General features: G+C 54.0%; 2 non-coding genes across 2 annotated transcripts; both read left to right on the top strand.

The window, feature by feature from the left end:
* Positions 1-5,146: 5,146 nt before the first annotated feature.
* Positions 5,147-6,961, top strand: LOC126519355 (small subunit ribosomal RNA). The gene has a single exon (XR_007596572.1). It is a non-coding gene; the product is annotated as a small subunit ribosomal RNA (ribosomal RNA).
* A 1,531-nt stretch (positions 6,962-8,492) lies between these two features.
* Positions 8,493-8,645, top strand: LOC126519380 (5.8S ribosomal RNA). The gene has a single exon (XR_007596589.2). It is a non-coding gene; the product is annotated as a 5.8S ribosomal RNA (ribosomal RNA).
* Positions 8,646-8,814: the final 169 nt, after the last annotated feature.

An 8,814-nucleotide genomic window follows, 5' to 3' on the forward strand; every position in this document is an offset into this window, starting at 1 on the left:
ATATATATATATCGTCACGATTACCGAAGTACCCCGCAATGAAAAAACGGCCCTGTTGCCAGGCCTTGCTGGCCGCACACAGCCGGAATCTCTCACGCGCCGACCGAACAAAAGTGTCCTGCAGGTACGTGAATGAACCTACGAAACCACGTACACATACTTTCACGCTGTCAACACCTGAAACTTTGGTAATTACGCGCGTGTTTGAGTACACCGCGTGCTTGCGTCGCGTTTCAGCAACACTAACTCTCAACGTCGCGCGCTTTACGCCTTAAATACGCCTTGAATAAGGGTCATTTTCTCTATTTCCTCCGCAATTCTAACACTAAATTCTAAAGGCCAGTTACCGACTGACGAAGAAAGATATCGATTGAAAAAACTGCTCCGCAGGGCTCGAACGAACTTTACTGTGGATTTCCTCCCGTAGCGTGTTAGCTGTCGTCTGCTACGGCAGGCCCACCACCGGCGGCGCCACCGTCGAGGCCGCGCCGAGCGGAGGAGGAGGGAAGCGAATGGCGCTACTTTGGGAGATTGAGGGGTTTTACTGTACTCTGGTAGACCGGGGGCTCAGCAGGGGGCGTTGCCTCCTCGGTAGAACTGGGTTTGGCCGGCGGCTCGGCAGGGGGCGTTGGCAGGGCTGCTGGCTCCCGTGACCATGGGCCGCTCGGCAGGCGCTGGAGGGGCCCGCCGGGTTCCTCCGCTGCTCGGTAGATGGCGGTCGGGCAAGCTGGCGGGTAAAGCCCCTCAATTTTCCAAAAGTAGCGCCATTCTTAGATCTTTCCGCCACCCCGCTCACCCAGGCGCTTCCTCCTCCACTCCTCCTGTCGCCCCATCCTCCTCCGCTCCCCGATTGGCCAATCTGTGTCACGTGAAAGCAGGCCCCGCGCTTTTGTATATTTTTTTCTTTCCGGCGCAAAGCAGGCGCCGCGCTTTTGTATATCTTTTCTTTCCAGCGCGCTGCGACCCCCATTCTTGGGCCTGCGCGACGAAAGTACTGCAGGCGATATGAAGGAGCGCGGTAGTGTTATACAATGTGTTAGGGCCTAGTGCTTAATTGCGATGCCATGCTGCTGCGCCTACGGTTGCCACAACAGACCCAGTGACGGCAAAAAGCTTTTTGCTTTACCATCCGCCGCGCGCAACGCAAAACGAAGAAAAGTGTGGATAAAAAGATCGGGCGGGCTGACTTCGAGCAAGTGGCAAAGAACGCGCGGCTTTGTGAAGTGAGTGCCACGGCTCCTCCAACCTCTTCTTTTGACGCCCGTGTCAAAACGGGCCCGTGTCCAGTGCATTGGGGGCGCGTTAAAGAACCCCAGCTGGAAAAAAAATTAATCCGGAGCCCCCATTATGGCGTGCCTTATGAGATCGTGGTGTTGGGATGTAAAACCCAAGAATCAACTTTTTTTCTCTCTTGCGTGCCTTGACTGTTCCAGTTAACGCAACACTGCTTCCTTGTGAAAACTTACAACGCAAAAGAATACAGACGCACGTAGTATACAGAGATAAAATTAGCACTTCAACAAAAGTGTTGCTGGTGCCAATGAGGGGAGGGGGATAATTATTTTCTGAACCTCTTTCCAGTTGTACCATCAAGTTCCTTCTTTTTTTTTCTATCAAATTCTAACCATTTGCACTGTAATAAATAAATAACGATTTCATATGCTGGTACGTTGTTCAAATTATCTATACCGCCTATGTGTGAAAACGTTGCTCATGGCCTCCACAACCTGTGCATGAGCTACGTACATCTGTAAAACGCGCGGAACAGAAACGGCCCTGCTGCCAGGCATTGCTGACCGCAGACAGTCGGAATCTCTCACGCGCCGGCCGAACAAAAGTATCCTGCAGGTACGTAAATTAACCTACGAAACCACGTGCACATACTTTCACGCTGTCAAAACCTGAAACTCTGGTAATTACTCGCGTGTCTGAGCACACCGCGTGCTTGTGTCGTGTTTCAGCAACACGAACTTTCAACGTGCGCGCGCTTTACGCCTTAAATACGCCTTGAATATTGGTGCTTTTCTCTATTTCTTCCGCAAATCCGACACGACATTCTTAAGGCCAGTTACCGACTGACAAAGCAAGATCTAGATTGAAAAAACTGCTCCGCAGGACTCGAACGAACTTTTCCGCGGATTTTCTCCCGTAGCGTGTTAGCCGTCGTCTGCTACGGCAGGCCCACCACCGGCGGCGCCACCGTCGAGGCCGCGCCGAGCGGAGGAGGAGGGAAGTGAATGGCGCTACTTTGGGAGATTGAGGGGCTTTACTGGCGGGCAGGCGGGCGGGCGGGTTGGTTCTGGCAAGCGCTTGAAGTCTCCTGGAGGCCGCCGTGGTCCCGACGCGACCTCCGGGGTAGCAGTGGTGACTTGTCGAGGAAGTCTTCTCCGCCTGGGGCAGCGTTCTTAGCCAAAAGGCCGAGAAGCGACGTCCTTCACTTCACTTCATTGTACTACTGCCTTGTGGGCGCCCTGCCGACATTGGTAACCTCAGCAACAGCGTGGGCAATATTATAAAATTCAGCCTGTCTAGAGACTCAACGCTCCCTATCTCACGGATGAACTCGCAACGCCTCAGTCTTTCGCTGTTAACGAAACGCTGTCGCGTAGAAACGAGACCCGAGTGCAAGCTTGCTTGTAACGCGAAACCAACGAAGGCAACCTCGTAGAAAACGGAACAGGCGAGCGGAAAACACGCGCAAGGGGAATGCTTACTTCCGTCTGAATGCGACCGCTCAAAGTGAGCTTCTTTGAGGGCTTCGTTTCTAGCCCGTGCGCAATTGTAATATACTACGCGCATTTCCTTCATTTCTTTTTATTTACCGCAAGGCGCACTGAAAATTTTGATACGGCACAGGCCGGGACGGATCGCAACGTGTCGAATCGAACTGTAGAATTGGGTAGCATGCCCCATGTACGAGGACGAGCAACATAGAAGTGAATGAAAAAATAAATATAGAAAACGCTGCACACTCCTTTCAACCGGAAATATAGAGGGGAGAAAGATCGCCATCTGAAACACAGGCATTGTAAAAAAAAAAAGTGCTACCTCCTCATCTTTACCATTACCGTGTGTGTGTATGTATATATGCATGTGTGTGTCTGTTTGTGTATTTATATATATATATATATATATATATATATATATATATATATATATATATATATATATATATATATATATATATACGCATACATGCTAGCATAGCTTAAACGCAGCTGGAAAGCTCAGCCTTGCACAAGAACCACCCCCTTTCGCAAACCCCTTTGAAACATTCAAATGAGAAACACGAGTACAGCGAGGTCGTTCGAAACTGGCGCGAAAACGCATCGGCGCCATCTGTGTACGCAACTAGGAAAACCTGTGGACTTTGCCAAACAGAAAGAAAGGTAGACGGCGCGAGCTAACGCTCCATTGCATACTAAGAACGAGAGCCAGTAAATAATGGCAGAAACGTCCTGGGAAGAGAAAGAAAAAACGCGCAAAGGTTGTTGGCTTGTGCAAGCACTCTATGTTACAGCGAGTAAAGAGCATAGCATCTTCTACAACAGCAGCTACAAAAAGAAGAAGGTGAGAGAGGGACAGACACAGGCGTGTTTCTTTGGAATGCAGAGCATGCAGCACACACTATAAAGTGCCAAAGAGACGGGGAAAGCAGATGGCGCGAAGGTGTATGTCCTCAAAGCTTGAAAGCAATTTCTAAATTACAACATGTACCGAAGTCCACCTACACTCATCAGGTTGCTCCCGCCTCCAGTTGCATTTAAAGTAAAATTACAGTCGCCTCAAAGGCAGAGAGAGAGAGAGAGAGAGAGAGAGAGAAAATAAGTACACTTGCTTCGCGCACCTGCAGCCGTTCAAATTTTACAGCAAGAGCACTCCCGAAAGCACAAAGTCCGCTGCCGCCTGGGCGCAATGCGCTCGCTTCAGTAAATTGCCGTGCTGGCCTCGGCAACCAAGAGGTGTCGTGCGGCAGACTGCTGCATTGTAGCACACCGGAAACCGTGCAAACGTAAGCGATCGCCTCGACATCGCTGCGAGCGCAAACCACGTGTGCCGGGGCGGTGCGAGCGCGACGCCTTTGACGCAACTTTTGCGTACAAGCCGCCGCACGGCCACGACGGAGCCGGTGTCACCCTGCAGGGGGCTGCACTATAGCACACCGGGAACCGGCAAAGAACCGCGCAGACGTCGTCGTTGGCCGTGGCGTTGCCGCGAGCACGCGAAGAGACAAAGTCCGAAACGACGTCAGCCGGGGCGTCGAGCACGCCGCCCGCACTGTTCGCACTCGTGCTCGGAAATGGCGAAGGGGCCGCGCTAGCGTGCCTCGAATCGATCGGCCGGGGGCCCCGTAGGGGGACAGAAAGGCGATTGTGCAGGAAACCGTACTGGCCATTGGCGAGAAATTGCCGTTCGCGCATTCGGTGGACGCGCTGCGCTTTCACGACTTCGGCATTGTCCTGCCGACGTAAGCTTTCAATCTTGCTCGCGGCGTTACGAGGCGGCACGACTTTCGCCAAACGCTCGTCGAAAGTGGCACGAGTACGGCCCCATAGAGGTCTGGGTACTTATCGCTGCTATTATATGCGGGTCCCAGAGAGCAGTCGCCCCCAAAGCGACCTGGGTGTTTGATATGCGGCGGGCTTCGTGCCCGTCAAGCGTGTCCCCAGTATCGCTCTCGTGGATCCCACAGCTGACGTCTGCAGCCTCATCCGCTTGATGCGTTAGGGGCTGGTTGTCGGACGACGCTTTTTCCACGATATCGAAGTGTGTTCCGCATCGTCCTCGGACGAGTCAAATACGAAAGCGCCGAAGGCGCGGGCGTGACCCGTCGCCTACCGGCTTTGCCGTCTCGGCTACGTTGCAAGTGTCGGTCGGTCCACCAGTGCTGCGGGCTCGAGAGAAACCGCAAGCCGCGATCGAGTCGACACAACCGGTCTATCGAGAATGTTGCGTGCTTCTTGCCGCGTGGCGATACCCGGCCCTGCGGGGAGGGCGCCGTAGCGAGCTCGAACGCCGTCGTCTCGGACTGTGCAAAGTGCTACCCTTTGCGAGAACGAAGCGTGTTGGGGCGCCTGAAGGTGGCCTCGGCATCGCAAAAACGGCGTCCGGCCTGCTTGAAAGGCTGGACGCGCAGTTGAACGATTACCTGGTTGATCCTGCCAGTAATCATATGCTTGTCTCAAAGATTAAGCCATGCATGTCTAAGTACATGCCGAAATAAGGCGAAACCGCGAATGGCTCATTAAATCAGTTATGGTTCCTTAGATCGTTTCTTCCTACATGGATAACTGTGGCAATTCTAAAGCTAATACATGCAGTGAGCCTGAAGCCCTTTGGGCGACGGATGCTTTTATTAGACCAAGATCGATTGGGTTTCGGCCCGTATTGTGTGGTGACTCTGGATAACTTTGTGCTGATCGCATAGCCACGAGCCGGCGACGTTTCTTTCAAGTGTCTGCCTTATCAACTTTCGATGGTAGGTTACTTGCTTACCATGGTTGTTACGGGTAACGGAGAATCAGGGTTCGATTCCGGAGAGGGAGCCTGAGAAACGGCTACCACATCCAAGGAAGGCAGCAGGCGCGCAAATTACCCACTCCCGGCACGGGGAGGTAGTGACGAAAAATAACAATACGGGACTCTTTTGAGGCCCCGTAATTGAAATGAGTACAATCTAAATCCTTTAACGAGGATCAATTGGAGGGCAAGTCTGGTGCCAGCAGCCGCGGTAATTCCAGCTCCAATAGCGTATACTAAAGCTGCTGCGGTTAAAAAGCTCGTAGTTGGATCTCAGTTCCAGACGAGTAGTGCATCTACCCGATGCGACGGCTCGGACTGAACATCATGCCGGTCCTTTCTTGGTGGACTTCATTGTGTGCCTCGAGAAGGCCGGTGCTTTTACTTTGAAAAAATTAGAGTGCTCAACGCAGGCGAGTCGCCTGAATAAACTTACATGGAGTAATAGAAGAAGACCTCGTTTCTGTTCTGTTGGTTTTTGGAATACGAGGTAATGATTAAGAGGGACAGACGGGGGCATTCGTATTGCGGCGCTAGAGGTGCAATTCTTGGACCGTCGCAAGACGAACTACTGCGAAAGCATTTGCCAAGAATGTTTTCTTTGATCAAGAACGAAAGTCAGAGGTTCGCAGGCGATCAGATACCGCCCTAGTTCTGACCATAAACGATGCCAACCAGCGATCCGCCTGAGTTACTCAAATGACTCGGCGGGCAGCTTCCGCGAAACCAAAGTGTTTGGGTTCTGGGGGAAGTATGGTTGCAAAGCTGAAACATAAAGGAATTGACGGAAGGGCACCACCAGGAGTGGAGCCTGCGGCTTAATTTGACTCAACACGGGAAAACTTACCCGGCCCGGACACTGGGATGATTGACAGATTGAGAGCTCTTTCTTGATTCGGTGGATGGTGGTGCATGGCCGTTCTTAGTTGGTGGAGCGATTTGTCTGCTAAATTCCGATAACGAACGAGACTCTAGCCTATTAAATAGGTGCGGGGTTCCCAGCACCTTACAACCTCCTTAGAGGGACAAGCGGCTCCTAGCCGCACGAAACAGAGCAATAACAGGTCTGTGATGCCCTTAGATGTCCGGGGCCGCACGCGCGCTACACTGAAGGAAGCAGCGTGTCTTTATCCCTGTCTGAAAAGACTGGGTAAACCGTGGAACTTCTTTCGTGATTAGGATAGGGGCTTGCAATTGTTCCCCTTGAACGAGGAATTCCCAGTAAGCGCGAGTCATAAGCTCGCGTTGATTACGTCCCTGCCCTTAGTACACACCGCCCGTCGCTACTACCGATTGAATGATTTAGTGAGGTCTTCGGACCGATGTCCGGCGCGGCCTTTCGGTTGCGCCGGTCTGTTGGAAAGATGACCAAACTTGATCATTTAGAGGAAGTAAAAGTCGTAACAAGGTTTCCGTAGGTGAACCTGCGGAAGGATCATTACCGGCTTGTGAAGGGTGACGAGCGCCATTGTTTCTACCCCGTGTGGGTGAAGCAGCTCGCTGCGCCCGACGCTTTCCGCCGCTGGCGCCGCTTGGACGCGGGGACGGCTATACCCGAACATGCCGGGGACTGCCTGAATTTTGAGGGGCGCGCCGTGCCAAATTTGTTGCGCCCAGTGGACGCCGGCTGCAACCTTAGACGGTTGGCTTGGCCGCGCCCGCGGGTAGAAACGGCGTAACGCACACTGGGTGGGCTTTCTGTCCGCTTCGGCGCTCTTGCGCGGAATGGGAGTAAGACGACCCGACCTGCTGCTTTGCCCAGTACGAGGGGAACGGCGAAGCGTGCGGTCGGTCAAGGAACTGACGGTCGAGAGCTAATGCCGCTGCCGCTTAGTACACACGGAACCGTGGTGCGAGCGCTCTCCCGTCCTCCGCGGCAAACGCTGCCGAGTCTGAAAAGGCTGGCGGCTGCCGGTCGCTTCCTGCGGCGAGTATGGAGTAACGACCCGACTTTGTTGCCGCCCAAGTACTGAAGGAACGGTGTGGCGCTCGGTCGGTCATGGAACTGTCGGTATGAGGGTGCGGCTGCCAAGTACGGAAGGAACCGTGGCCTAAAGCGCTCTCCCGTCCTCCGCGGCAAATGCCACCGAGTCCGAAAGGGCCGGAGGCTGCCGGTCGGCTCCTGCTCGTGACGCGCGAGGTGTCGAGATCGCGGTTTAATGCGACGACGTCTGCAGGCTATTTGCCCGCCGCCGAGGGAAAGGCGGCGTTGCTACGTCGGAAGCGTTCTGCGGTTAGCGGACTTGTGCGCTTTGGGAAGGCGCCGCACGTCGAAAGTGGAAGTACGGACAGACGAGGGACTGTAGTCCCGGATTCGAACGCAGTTGCGGCCAGGCCCTTGCTGGCTTCGTCTTCCGCCTCAAGTAGACTTGTTGTGGCTCCGGCGCAGGGAGCCGTCCCTGGCACTGGCCGAGTGGTTTTGGAGAGCTGCGCGAGTACGCGCGCCGGGCTCTTGTCTTTCGTCTCAAGTAGGCTGTTGGATCAGCAGCGGTTATGCTGCGGCGATCTGCCGATGCGAAGTGTGTGTGTGTTTGAGGCCCTTCAATGAACCTACTGCTGACTGAAGCGAAGCACGTCGATGGGGGTGAAACCCTGCCCGTGGCCGTGTAGCCGTTAAAGACTCCACAGCGGCTTAGCCCTACTTGCAGCCCTGCAATTTTTCGTGGAGCGATGTGAACGTGCGCACGAGACACAGGGGTCCGGTGGATGGTTGCCAGGTAAAACCGGCTTCGAGTGCGCGCAAACGGCGTAGGGTACCTCGAGGGCAAGCGAGGAAGGCGTGGGCGCAAAACACACGCCCGAGTTGCAGGAGTGGAGTGCCATTAGGCTTTTAGCTGCTGAGACGCGGCCGCCGAAAGAGCGAGACGGGAGGAGCGCACGCCGAAAGGCGCTCTTCGAAACCACACACAGGGAGACGCCACGTGCCTAAAACACTGGTTGTACTGTACTGAATTGAACAAACTATTTTTCACGACTCTAAGCGGTGGACCACTCGGTTCTCGGGTCGATGAAGAACGCAGCCAGCTGCGATACTTGGTGTGAATTGCAGGACACACTGAGCACTGATTCTTTGAACGCACATTGCGGCCTTGGGTCTTCCCTTGGCTTCGTCTGTCTGAGGGTCGGATCACATATCAAGAGAGCCTTCGGCGCACAGGGAACGTGCGTCCGTCGACTCGTTTTGACCGCGTCGGCATCATGGACAGTACGTTGAGCGCTAAAGCCACGCGCCAGCGGCCTCACGAGAGGGAGACGGTGGCAAACCGTTGTGCCAAATCTTCGAAGAGACGGAAA

This window comes from Dermacentor andersoni, chromosome 10 (assembly GCF_023375885.2).
Source record: "Dermacentor andersoni chromosome 10, qqDerAnde1_hic_scaffold, whole genome shotgun sequence".
Taxonomy (NCBI): domain Eukaryota; kingdom Metazoa; phylum Arthropoda; class Arachnida; order Ixodida; family Ixodidae; genus Dermacentor; species Dermacentor andersoni.